Below are 14281 nucleotides of genomic sequence, written 5' to 3' on the forward strand. Positions count from 1 at the left end.
GAGGACACCCCATCCCTCTTTGAAGATCCACGTCGAAAAAAAACTGGTTGGGACTTTCCTGGTGGTGCAGTGGTTAAGAATCCGCCTGCCAATGCAGGGAACGTGGGTTCGAGCCCTGGTCCGGGAAGATCCCACATGCCGCAGAGCAACTAAGCCCGTGCCCCACAACTACTGAGCCTGTGCTCTAGAGCCCACGAGCCACAACTACTGAGCCCACGTGCCACAACTACTGAAGCCAGCACGCCTAGAACCCGTGCTGCTCAACAAGAGAAGCCACCGCAATAAGCCCACGCACCGCAACAAAGAGTAGCCCCCGCTCGCCGCAGCTAGAGAAAACCTGTGCACACGAAGACCCAACGCAGCCAAAAATAAATAAATTTGTTAAAACAAAACTGGTGACGCATCCATTCTCTGCAGCGTGGGGGCTATTTCCCCTCTTAACAGTGTACAAGATGGTTTAGGAGGCCCAGGGCACTAGCAGAAGGAGAGAATTGTCTTTTCAGCGTTTTCTCAGTCCTGCTAGCAATGCCGAAGAGAAAGTCTCAGTTTGGTGCCAGCAGGTCATTAAGTCCTCTGCCACCTGCCAATCCATCCTGGTAAGAGAGAGAGCAGACCTGGAGTCAGAGTTAGCTATCTAGAATTTAGTAACACTTTTGCTAAATTTATTTTTTGGATATTTTGTATGTTTTCAATTACAGACGCGATTTAAAGTTTCCTTTTAAGTAATTTATTTAGGTTACAAAAAGTGATTTGATTTAGAGAAAATATTAAGTAAATGATATGGTGTGAATGATGAAGATGAAGTTTAGGAGACCCTCACTCAGCCTTATCTTTATGCCAGGCCCCGCAGACCCTCAGAATGAGACCCATGGGGCTGTCGGGGGAGGGGTATTTAACCTTTGTGAGACATTTAAGTTTGATGTTTTCGGCCATCAGGAACAAAGCCACAATGAAAAACATGGAACAGGTGCCATTTCCCATATGTGCAAATACATCAGTAGGATAGGTTTCTGACAGTGGCATTGGTGAGTCAAAAGGGTGTGTACATTTGTCACTTCGATGGGCATGGCCACACTGCCCTCCAAAGAGCTTGTGCCAATTCACCCTCCCTGGCATAATGCCTGTTCCCTACACTGTCTGGTTTCACTGGTTTTTCATGTGGCTTAGGGAGAAGCCACTTATCTTGGGTCTAGACACTTTAATTTCTGTCCTGGTGCTGCATTGTGCTGGCTCTACACAGTCGAGGAGATTTGGGTTTGAATCCCAACTCAGCCACTAACTGATGTGTGACTCAATCAAGTTATTAGCCTATCTGAGCCTCAGTTTTTGCATCTGTCAAATGGAAATAATGTCTTCAGTTGAGTCTATCTTACTTTAAAGTCAGGTCCTAAAGTATAAAGACAAAATTTACTCTCTTTGTGCCCTAATTTGTTAAACCCATATGTGGTATATCTTCATCCTGCTTTGTAGGGTCATTGTGAGAATTTAAGGAACGACTGTTGCCATAGTACCTGGCACATCATGGATGCTTGATGATAACAGTGTTATTATTTCATGAAATTGCAAAAGCATCTTTCTGAGGCTCAGTTTCTTCATCCAGGAACAGCTGGCATGGGGCTGCCAGAGAGATTCCAAAGTGCATGAAAATGTTTTGCAACTATTACGAGGGCCCCAGATACAGGGGTTAAGCTTTACTGGGGCTACAGCAGCCCTGCCAGGCGCCACCTGCTGTAAACTTCCTTTACGTGTCTCCTTGGCATTTCAGTGCTGTGTTAGCTCACAGTGAGACCATCTTTTCCCAGACATTGCCAGTAAGCGAACAGGAGCTGAGCACTCAGCCCACTTGGGAGATAGGCTGGCGGGAAAGAACCGCTCCTGCCTCTGGGGGATTAAGCTTCTGAGGAGTAAGCCAGTTGTATACAAGGGGAGGGTACAGAGAACTGTTTCTTTGTGGCAGGAAAGTCCCCAGCCCTCTCTGAACTCTTGTTTCCACTTCAACTAGAAAATGAGGACTTTGGATTGGGTAATTCTATAGAAAAGGCACTAGGTTTGGTGTCCCAAGACTTGGGTGCACAGCCTACCCTAACATTAATCTAGTGCGTAATCACTGGGACTCAGTGTCCTCATCTGTAAAATGGGAATAGAAATTAAACCATTGAATTGAGTTATGAATTGAGTCCCTCCTGTCATGGAGCTTGCTTTCTAGTGGGGAGAAACAGCTAAGGAAAAAATATATAAAGTGTTAGGAGATGATGAAGACCATGAAGGAGAATGAAATAGGGTAAAGGGAAGGAGAGTGGCTGAGGTGGTCAGAGAAGGCCTCTGTGTCCAGGTGGCATTTCAGCGGAAACCCTCAGGAGGTGAGTGTGTGGATACCTGGGAAGAGCATTCCAGGCAGAAGGAACAGCAAATGCAGAAGGCCTGGAGTGGGGGTAAGCCTGGCATGTTTGAGGGACAGAGAGGAGGGGAAGAGGGTGAGGTATGAGGGGGGCACGGGCCAGATCAGAGTGGACCTCACTTCTGGTTTTTATGTGAGTGAGGTGAGAAGCCACTGGGAGATCTTGAGCAGGGGAGCGACATGATCTGAACTCTTATCTCGGGATTGTAGTTACCTGGTGCTATATAACAAGTAATCCAAAACGTAGTCTCTCTTTTTTTAAAATAAATTTATTTACTTATTAATTTATTTAATTTTTGGCTGCATTGGGTCTTCACTGCTGCACGCAGGTTTTCTCTAGTTGCTGAGAGTGGGGGCTACTCTTTGTTGCGGTGCACTGGCTTCTCATTGTGGTGGCTTCTCTTGTTGCGGAGCATGGGCTCTAGGTGCATGGGCTTCAGTAGTTGTGGCACACGGGCTTCAGTAGTTGTGGCTCGCGGGCTCTACAGTGCAGGCTCAGTAGTTGTGGCGCACGGGCTTAGTTGCTCTGCAACATGTGGGATCTTTTGGGACCAGGGTTCGAACCCATGTCCCATGCATTGGCAGGCGGATTCTTAACCACTGCGCCACCAGGGAAGCCCCCAAAATGTAGTCTCTTAAAGCAACAATAATCAATAATCATATATTCTCTCTCACCGCTTCTGTGTGGGTCAGCAATTTGGGAGCAACTTGGCTGAGCCGTTCTGGTCTCTCATGAGGTTGCAGTGAGTATTGGCCAGGGCTGCACTCATCTGAAGGCTTGACTGTGGCTGGAGGCTCCATCTCCAAGGTGGCCCACTTGTGTGGCTGGCGAGTTGGGGTTGGCTGTTGATGGGACGCCTCAGCTCCTTTCCACAGGCTTGTTTGGGTGTCCTCACAGCATTGTTGCTGCCTTCCCTCAGAGTGAGTGACTCAAGAGACCAAGACAGAAGCTGCAGTGTCTTTTATGACCCAGCTTCAGAAGTCATACACTGTCACTTCTGCCATTTTTATTTGTCCCACCCGCCAGCCCTATTCAATGTGAGAGGGGACTACACAAGGGCATAAATACAAGGCAGTGAGGATCTCTGTGAGCCAGCTTGAGACTGACTACCACAAGTTTTATTTTGTTTTATTTTAATTAGCATACGGTAAAATGTACTTCTTTTTGGTGTATAGTTCTACGAATTTTAACACGTGTAGATTTGCGTAACCACCACCACAAACAGGATGCAGAACAGTTCCACCACCTTTCAAAAAACCCTCCTGTTTCCCTTTGTAGTGACACACTCTTCCCACCCTTAACCTGTGGTAACCACTGATGTGTCACTATAGTTTTGTCTTTGAGAATGTCATAAAAGGAACCGTACAGTAGTACATCAACCTCTGAAACGGGCTTCTTTCACTCAGAATAATGCCGCTGAGACTCATCTAGGTTGCTGCAAGTATTAATAGCTCATTTCTTTGTATTGCTGAGCTGCATTGCTCTGTATGGCTATACCACAGTTTGTTTATTGATTTATCCATTGAAGAGGTTATTTCCAATTGGGAAGTGTGGATTATGAATAGAGCTGCTATAAACACTCATGCACTGTACTCTTTCTCCCATCCTTCTGCTACTCTGATGACCTTTTGATATTGTACCACAGGTCTCATGGACCCTGTTTATTTTTTTTCTGTTGTTCAGATTGGGTAATTTCAATTGCTCTGCCTTCAAGTCCACAGATTTTTTTTTTCCTGTGCCATCTCCATTCTGCTGTTTAGCCCATCCATTGAGTCTTTAATTTCAGTTTTTGTACGTTTCAGTTCTAAAATATCCATTGGAGATTATCTATTATGAAAAAGCTAGAGAAAGCCCAGAATCTTCATCCTTACTACATGGAGTATTTTTTTAAGATTGTGGTAAAGCATACATAAGATTTACCACTTTAACCACGTTTAAGTATTGTTCAGGGGCGTTAAGTATACTCACATTGTCGTGCAACCATCACCACTTACCCGTCTCCAGAACTTTTTCTTCCTTCCAAACTAAAACCATACCCATTAAATACTCCCCATTCTCTCCTTGGAGTATTTTTGTAACAGCTGCTTTAAGGTCTTTTTCAGATCATTCCAACATCTTGGTGTTGACATCTTTTCATTGGCTTTTCCCATGTGAGTTGAGGCTTTCCTGCTTTTTTGTATTGCAGGTAAATTGTCCTGGACATTTTGAATATGATGTTACAAGCAATGGGTCTCACTAAAATCCCATGGAGATATCGATATGTTTGTCTTAGAAGGCAATTGGCACAGTGGGTTCGGCTCCACCTGCCTTCTGTGGGTTTAGTTCCAGTGTCAATCCTGTTTTCAAACCCTCAGCGGTGCTATGTGTATCTGCTCTGTTTGCGTGCTGCTCATGGGCCAGTCTGGAGCTCAGGAAGCGGCCTCTCATGATTCAGTTCTCAAAGTCTGTGGTACGCTGTTTAGTTTAGATCCACTGATATGCAGCTAGCAGGTGAGCCCAGAAGCCCATTGATAACGTTACAGGGCCCCTTTCCCAAACTCCTCCCTCAGTGCTGTCTCCCTGGGACTCTCTGGCTCCCTGGGGCTTTATTTACGTGGCCCTGATGTGCATTTCCAACAACTGAAAATCAGTAGGGGTTCATCCCAACATCTCAGGACACAGCTCTTCCAGTTAGAGAGGAAGTTTCGCTTTCCTCATAGTTTCAGGCTCCTGGAGGCACCTGCCACCATCTCCACTGCCATGGATGGCCTGGGGACTAGGACACAAGAAAACGGAGAAAAGAAAGGAAATAGGAATTCCCCCCCACCCCCCCGCCAGTCTTTCTGAGTGTTAGGAGACCTCTTTCCTGTTTCTGGAGCTAGAACTAGAGGGTTTCTCCTGACACTCTCTCTGTCATGCTGATGTCCACTTCTAGGTTTGGAACTGCATTGAGAGAGCCCAAGGAATACAGAGGGGAAACAAAAGTGTAAACTCACTGCCAGTTTGGTGGTACTTTGATTGCTGGTCTTCCCCAATCTGCCTGCTACTGCTGACTTTTCTGAGCCCTCAAGAGCTGCTCAGTATCTTCTGTCCAGGGTTTGGAGCTGCATTCAGCAGCAGAGGCAGGGTGGAGACTGTTTCTCCAACTCACTGGAAGTAAGCACTACCTCAGGTTTTGCACCCATCCTCCTGGCTGTCAAGTGGACCATGGACTGACGGGGGTGGGGGTGGGGGCCAGGTTGGAAGCAAGGAGGCGTGTGAGGATGTTTGGGGAAGCTTCACAGATGGCCCCTGGGTTGAGTCTCAAAGATACGTGGCTGTTTTCAGAAGGGTGGGTTGGGGGCAGAGCATTCAGGGCAGAGGGATGAGCATGGGCAATATCTTGGGAGCAGACTGGGCTGTCTGGGGTGAGGATGCCAGGCTGGGGCAAGATGAAGGGTGGGTCCCCTCAGCAAGAAGGCCAGGGACTAGGCTAAGACTACATGTTGGGAAGTGAGTGGTTGATTTCTGATTTCTATGGGTTGAAGAACAAGGCCAGGTAATGTTTTCCACTGGTGTGCAAGGAGGGGAATCCCCCACCCCCAGACCTGAGATAGGATGTGGGGACGCTCGTGGGAGACTGAGGCCTTGGCAGGGAAAGGTGGCATCAAGGCTGAAAAGGCCCAGTTCCTGTGGAGAAAGAAGGGCATGATTTTACAGCTGCTGAAAGGGAATGCCAGATTGCTGCAGCCTTTCTTGGGTCAAATGATCTATAAGAGGAGCCAGGAAGATATCTGCTTCTGTATCCCAGATAATAAATCTAATGCTTCCCAAGGGCTTTCTATAAGCTAGCTGGGGGATTTGGGAGAGGATAGGGGACCAGGTGTTTAGAGGTAGGAGTGACAAAGAGCTTTTGCTATATTCTCTTTCTTATTTTTAAAAATTTCAAACCTCTTGTACTAGTTATCTGTTGGTGTGAAAAAATGACCCTAAAACTCAGCAGCTGAAAAACAACAAACATTTATTACTTCACCCAGTTTCTGAGCGTCAGGAATCTGGAATCAGCTTAGCTGAGTGGTTCTGGCTCAGGGTCTCTCATGAAGTTATAGTCAAGATGTCAGCCTGGGCTGTAGTCAGCTGAAGTCTCGACTAGGGCTGAAGGGTCTCCTTCCAAGATGGTGCACTCACATGGCTATTGGCAGGAGGCCTCAGTTCCCCGGTGACTATTGGCAGGAAGTCTCAATTATTCCCCACGTAGGCATTTCCATAGGGCTGCTCCTGATGTGACAGCTGTTTTCCCCAGATCCAAGAGATCAAGATGGAAGCTTCAGTGCCTTTTAAAAACTAACCTCAGGGCTTCCCTGGTGGCGCAGTGGTTGAGAGTCCACCTGCCGATGCAGGGGACATGGGTTCGTGCCCCAGTCCGGGAAGATCCCACATGCCGCGGAGCGGCTGGGCCCGTGAGCCATGGCCGCTGGGCCTGCGCGTCCGGAGCCTGTGCTCCGCGACGGGAGAGGCCACAGCAGTGAGAGGCCCGCGTACCGCAAAAACAAAAAACAAAACAAAAAAAAACTAACCTCAGAAGTGGCACACCAACATTTCTGCCATATCCTATTCTAACCCTATTCTAACCATACAAGCCATTGTTGGTTCTGGGCGGGAAGGGACTACACGAGGATTTGAATACAGTGGGTGTCATTGAGAGCCATCTTACACGCTGCCTACCACAGTATGTGAATAGATCACCAATTCAAATTCTTTTGTAAATTTAAAGAGATCACTGAGATATATTATTAATAGAAAAAAAGCAAGTTGCCTTTTCATGTAATTGCACTTAATAAAGAAACAAAATGTACATATTCGTATCTCATATATATATATGTAAATGTATAGAAAAAGGTCTGGAAGGATACATTTGACGCTGTTAAAAGTGTTATCTCTGGGAAGGGAGATGGAATGAAATGTTGTGAAAGGGAACTTACCATTTTTACACTATAGTTTACTTTATAGTTTGAATCATTTGTTGGGTTTGCTGTTCCAATTTTCTGTTGCTATGTAGCAAAGCACCCCAAATTTAGTGTTGTAAAATAATAATCCTTTTATTTTGCTCACAGATTCTATGGGTTGGGAATGTGGACAGGGCATAGCAGAATTGGTTTGTCTCTGCTCCAAGGAGTCTAAGGGCCTAAGTTGGGGGACGAAAACAGCTGGGAGTGACTACATTTGTGGTGCCTGGGCTTGGATGGCTGGGATGTTGGCTTCAGGTAGGGCCACTGACTGGAACACCTACAAATGGGCCCTCGCTGTGGCTTGGTCTTTCTCATAACATGGAAGCTGTGTCGCAGGAGGAATATCTCTTGGAGAGAGGATATTCCAAGAGAACCAGGCAAAGCTGCATGTCTTTTTATGACCCAGTCTCAGAAGTCACCGAGCATCACTTTGCCACACTGTATTGTTTAAATCATCCACAAGCCTACTCAGATTCAAGGAAAGAGGACATAGATTCTCCCTCTTGATGGGAGGAACGTTAAGGAAACTGAAGTAATTTTTTTAAACTGCCACAATTAGTTATATGATTTTAAAATCTGTTTTAGAGCTTCCCTGGTGGTGCAGTGGTTAAGAATCTGCCTGCCAATGCAGGGGACACGGGTTCGAGCCCTGGTCCGGGAAGATCCCACATGCTGCGGAGCAACTAAGCCCGTGTGCCACAACTACTGATCCTGCGCTCTAGAGCTCACGAGCCACAACTACTGAGCCCAAGTGCCACAACTACTGAAGCCTGTGTGTCTAGAGCGCATGCTTCGCAACAAGAGAAGCCACCGCAGTGAGAAGCCCGCATGCCGCAGCAAAGAGTAGCCCGCGCTCGCCATAACTAGAGAAAGCCCACACACAGCAACGAAGACCCAATGCAGCCAAAAATAAAATAAATAAATAAAAAAATTTTAAATCTATTTTAAATAGAGAATGGAGAATAAAACATTGAGGATGCCTTTCCTGAGATAGTGGGTTGGGACCTCCTAGGCACATGCTCACAGCTGCTGCATCCCAGACTCCTAGGTCCTTATCTCCTTGAGCCCAAACATCTCAGTGAAACTGAGATAACTTGCTGTTACAACTTTTAATCCTTTCTTTTTCCTTTTTTTTCTTTTCAGTATCTGGAACCAAGCCCTTTATGTAAATATTTATGTCTGGATTTGTTTGTTCCCCATGCCTTGTTCCAAAAAGGATCTGAGGAAGCTTACTAGAATTGATATAGCGTAATCATATGATTGAAATATATAAATAGATCAAGAAACCAAGGTGAAGGGAAGGAAAGTTTGAAACAGTAAGTTGAGACCAAGGGGGAAGTTAGTTCTTAACAATATATGCTGCAAAGTCTTAAGTAAATATTTGGCATTGCAGGGCTGGAGGAGATTATATACATTATCTGATCTAGTTCTCCAACTACCTCTTGAAATCCCTTTCCAACACCCATACCGAACAGCCAGCTGGCCTCAGTTTGCACATCTCCAGTGATGGGAAGCTCATTACATTGCAAGGAAATTACAGCTATCAGAGAGTGTGGACCCAGGAGTATAAACTCACATGCTTCCAAGGGCCAGGCAGGCAATGAAAATAAATGAGGTAGGTCTGCAGGTGACTGGCGAGTATATGGCAAAGTGGAATGCACACATCCTGATTAAGGGGGACAGTTGCTACTCCTCCCAGCCAATTATTGCCATGTGGGAACCCAGGCCAAGTGTGGCCAAGTCTTTGTATATTTCTTTTTTTTTTTTTCCAGTACGCGGGCCGCTCACTGTTGTGGCCTCTCCCATTGCAGAGCACAGGCTCCGGACGCGCAGGCTCAGTGGCCATGGCTCACGGGCCCAGCCGCTCAGCGGCATGTGGGATCTTCCCGGACCGGGGCACGAACCCATGTCCCCTGCATCGGCAGGTGGACTCTCAACCACTGCGCCACCAGGGGAGCCCAGTCTTTGTATATTTCTTTCTTCTTATTTTTTTTTTTTTTTGCCGCCCTGCATGTCTTGTGGGATCTTAGTTCCCTGACCGGGGATTGAACCTGAGCCATGGCAGTGAGAACGTGGAGTGCTAACCACTGGACCGCCAGGGAATTCCCTGGATATTTCAAGAGAAGCTGAAGATCCCAACTGATATGAGAAATCTCCTAGTCTTTAAATGTCGGCAGTTAATTCTCTATTTTTTAAAACATGGAGCAGGCCAGATAAAATGCAACTACAGGCAGATGCTCCCACAGTTCACCAGTTTGTGGGCCCAGAGACACCAAAGTCATGGGCTTTGAAACTGGATTACAACAGACTGACTCTGGCTCTGCCGCTTACTGGGTAATGGTTTGAAGCCTCAGTTCTCACCTGTAAAATGGAGATAATAATAGTTCCCACCTCTTAAAGACATAGATGTGTGAAGAGAAAGATAAACTGTAAAGTATTTACCACAGTGCCTGGCATAAGGGAACACCCAATAAATGCAGAGCTATAAATAAATAAAGAATTTATAAATAATAAATAATAAACAAATATTTATAAATAAATATGCAGTGCTAAATAAATGCAATAAATAACTAAACTATTATGAGGGCCTCTCTCAGGCTTCCATGCACTGTTCGCAGCTCTGCCTATGAAGGTAATTTTTTGTTTGTTTGTTTTATAAATTTATTTATTTATTTTATTTATTTGGCTGCATTAGGTCTTCGTTGCTGCACGCAGGCTTTCTCTGGTTGCGGCGAGCAGGGGCTACTCTTTGTTGCAGTGCATGGGCTTCTCACTGCTGTGGCTTCTCTTGTTGCAGAGCACAGGCTCTAGGCTCACGGACTTCAGTAGTTATAGCATGCAGGCTCAGTAGTTGTGGCTCACAGGCTCGAGAGCGCAGGCTCAGTAGCTGTGGCGCACAGGCTTAGTTGCTCCGCAGCATGTGGGAACTTCCCGGACCAGGGCTCGAACCCGTGTCCCTTGCATTGGCAGGTGGATTCTTAACCACTGCACCACCAGGGAAGTCCCTATGAAGGTAATTTTTGATAAGGGTGGTTGAGGTAACTTCCAAGGTTTTCAAGGGGGACTTTGGTTTTAATTGTTAGATGCGCAGTTCACATTTTCCTCTTAGGTGCCAGCACATACAGCATTTTCCTTCGTGCAAGGTTGAGACAAAACCCAGCTGAAAGAGGAAGTTTGCAGGATCCTATTTTGGGGCGGTGGCGGGGATGATGAACAGATATGAAGAGAGATCTGTCATGTGTGCATGGGAAGAGGGGTCCAGGGGAGAGGGCATTACAGGGGAGAAGGACCTCTGGAAGAAAGGTACAGAGAGGCCAGTGGGTTTATGCAACCTAGCCAGAGAAACATGGGAAATACGGCCAACAATGAGGTTGTCCGTGTTGGTGGGAGGAGCCTCGGAGCTATGTGCCTGGGGGAAGGGGAGCCATTGGAGAGTTACGGGCAGGGCAGATCTGCAGATGTAGGAACAGGGATAACCGAAAATCATCACTGTTTGCTAGTCAGTGATGTGCTGAATGTGCTTTCCCAGGCCTCATCTCAAATCAGCATGAGCCTGTGTCTCCTCTCCACAAATCTGGGAGTTGCGGGGGAGGAGGAAAATAGGCTATTTTTCAGTCTTGCTGCCGTAGAGACATCCCCAATATTTGCAGAGAACTTGAGAGAAGTGCAGGGATGAGCTGGGGCCACCTGGCTGTAGGCAGAGGAAAGAGTGTGGGCTCTGCGTTCATGGGACAAAAATGTAACCTTGGCCAGTTTTCCTACCTGTAAGGTGGGGATGATAATAGTACCTTCATAATAGGGGACTGTAAGGATTGATGTACCTGACTCAATGCTCCATAAATGTCCTTTCAGCTGTCCCGTGCCCTTCCCCTTGGTCTCCTTACCTTAGGCCACCACCTTGTACCTGTGGATTATCTGTTTCCCTCCTTAACCTATGTGCTCCCTCTCTTTTCATCCCCTGATCCCACTTTCCTTACCGGTCAAGAATGTGCCTTTGAATTTTTTTACTTCTGACTCTCCTCGGGAAAAGCCAGAAGATCACATGTAGCTGATAAATGGCAGAGTTGGGTCTTGCATTCAGGTCTGACTGACTCTCAGGTTCCTGAACTTTGATATCACACCATGCTCCTTGGGCTCGATACTCACTGGCTGTGAGCAATCAAGTGTCTTGTTCAAGGCCTCATGACCATCAATGGCAGAGCTGAGATCCAAACCCAGATCTGCCTGGCTCCAAACCTGGTGATTCCCCCTTACCCCCACTCCGCAATCCTCATATGGAGTCTTCAGTTGCCCTTTAGAATAATCACCCTGCTTCTCCCATAGCGCCATTAAGTAATGAAGCATTTCACTACAGCACTTCATTATCAACTCTCCCACAGGAATTCTATAAGGTCATACAGCAGGAGTCACACCCAATTTGTAGATGAAGAAACTGAGGCTCAGAGAGGGAAAGCAAGTTATCCAAGGTCACACAGAATTGGTATAGCCAAGATTCCCCCTGCTTCCAGAATCCTAGCTCAGTGCAGATGCTACATCTTAGCCATTCTCAGGTGTCTCGTTGCTCCTAAAGTGATGCCCTGCCCGCAATCATTTCAGTAAATGATTTTCTAATGGGTTGCCCACCCCTGTGTCGGATGCTATCTTTGTGCAGAGCCTGAATCTGGTTGTTCCCAGGGCACCAGAGATAGCCTTGCTGCTCAGGGGAGGGAAAGGGAAGTGATAGACCTTCACGACCATACTAGTGGTGGCCACCCGAGGAACTGTAATCACCAGGGCCAGGATGGTGGGTTGCCAATGATATCCTTTAAGACCACAACAGCTACTTAGTTTGTTTATTTTTTAAGACTTTTTTTTTTTAGAGCAGGCTTTTAGGTTCACAGCAAAGTTGTCTCCTGTCCCCATCAACATCCCTCACCAGAGTGGTACATTTGTTACAACTGATGAACTACATGGACACGTCATTATTGCCCAAAGCCCATAGTTTACAGTAGGGTTCTCTCTTGTACATTCTATGGTTTTGGACAATGTATAATGACATATATCTGCCATTATAGTGTCATAATAGAGTATGTTCACTTCTTTAAAAATACTCTGTGCTCTACGTATTCATCCCTCCCCACTAACCTCTGGCAGCCACTGATCTTTTTACTGTCTCCATACTTTTGCCTTTTCCAGAATGTCACATAGTTAGAATCATACATTATGTAACCTTTTCAGATTGGCTTCTTTCACCTAGTAATACACATTTAAGTTTCCTCCATGTCTTTTCATGGCTTGATAGCGCACTTCATTTTCCTTTTTAAAAAAATATTTATTTAGGGACTTTCCTGGTGGTGCAGTGGTTAAGAATCTGCCTGCCAATGCAGGGGACATGAGTTTGAGCCCTGGTCCGGGAAGATCTCACATGCCGCGGAGCAACTAAGCCCGTGCACCACAACTACTGAGCCTGCGCTCTAGAGCCCATGAGCCACAACTACTGAGCCCATGCAACACAACTACTGAAACCCACGCACCTAGAACCCATGCTCCGCAACAAGAGAAGCCACCGCAATGAGAAGCCCGCACATTGCAACAAAGAGTAGCCCCTGCTCGCCGCAACTAGAGAAAGCCCGCGCACAGAAACGAAGACCCAATGCAGCCAAAAATAAATAAATAAATTTATTTATTAAAAAAAAATATATATATATTTACTTATTTGGCTGCATGGGGTCTTAGTTGAAGCAGGCAGGATCGTTTGTTGCAGTGCACAGGCTTAGTAGCTGCGGCGTGCGGGCTCTCTAGTTGTGGCATGCAGGCTCCAGAGTGCACGGGCTTAGTTGCTCCATGGCATGTGGGATCTTAGTTCTCTGACCAGGGATCGAACTTGCATCCCCTGCATTGGTAGGCGGATTCTTAACCATTGGACCACCAGGGAAGTCCTGAGCATTTCTTTTTAGCACTGAATAATATTCCACTGTCTGGATATTCCACAGTTTATTTATTCATTCACCTACTGAAGGACATTTTGGTGGCTTCCAAGTTTGGGCAATTATTGATAAAGCTGCTTTAAACATCCGTGTGCAGGTGTTTGTGTGGACATAATTTTTCGGCTCCTTTGGATAAATACCAAGGAGCATGATTGCTGGATCATATGGTAAGAGTATGTTTAGTTTTGTAAAAAATTGCCAAACTGTCTTCCAAAGTGGCTGCACCATTCATTTTGCATTCCCACCAGCAATGAGTGAGAGCTCCCACTGCTTCCTGTCTTCACCAGCACTTGGTGTTGTCAGTGTTCTGGATTTTGGCCATTCTAATAAGTGTGTAATGGCAGCTACTTAGTTTTCACAATAAATATAATTCCTGCTTACTACATAAAATTTAGAAAATATGAAAAGGTGTTAAAAAGAAAATAAGAATCAACTATAATGCCAATACCCAAAGGTAATGACCATTGTAAATATTTGATGGGTATCCCTCCAGCTTTTTCTATGCCTACACACACACACACACACACACACACACACACACACACACACACACACATACACGTATTTCTAAACCAAATGTGTGATCAGACAGAGTTGCATACCTGTAGCAGATACTGTTGGTCTTCTGCTCAATACACACACCCTTCTCCCTTGTTCACAGAACTTCAGTTTTGTTTTATTTTTTTTAAAGGCTCTGGTTTTTTTTTTTTTAATTTATTTTTGGCTGCACTGGGTCTCCGCTGCTGCACCCAGGCTTTCTCTAGTTGAGGCGAGCAGGGGCCACTCCCTGCTGCAGTGCGCTGGCCTCTCATTGCGGTGGCCTCCCCTGTTGCGGAGTGCTGGCTCCAGAGCACAGGCTCAGCAGCTGTGGCGCAGCGACTCAACTGTTCTGTGGCATGTGGGATCTTCCCGGACCAGGGCTCGAACCCACGTCCCCTGCATTGGCAGG

Source organism: Globicephala melas, chromosome 15 (assembly GCF_963455315.2).
Source record: "Globicephala melas chromosome 15, mGloMel1.2, whole genome shotgun sequence".
NCBI classification, from domain to species: domain Eukaryota; kingdom Metazoa; phylum Chordata; class Mammalia; order Artiodactyla; family Delphinidae; genus Globicephala; species Globicephala melas.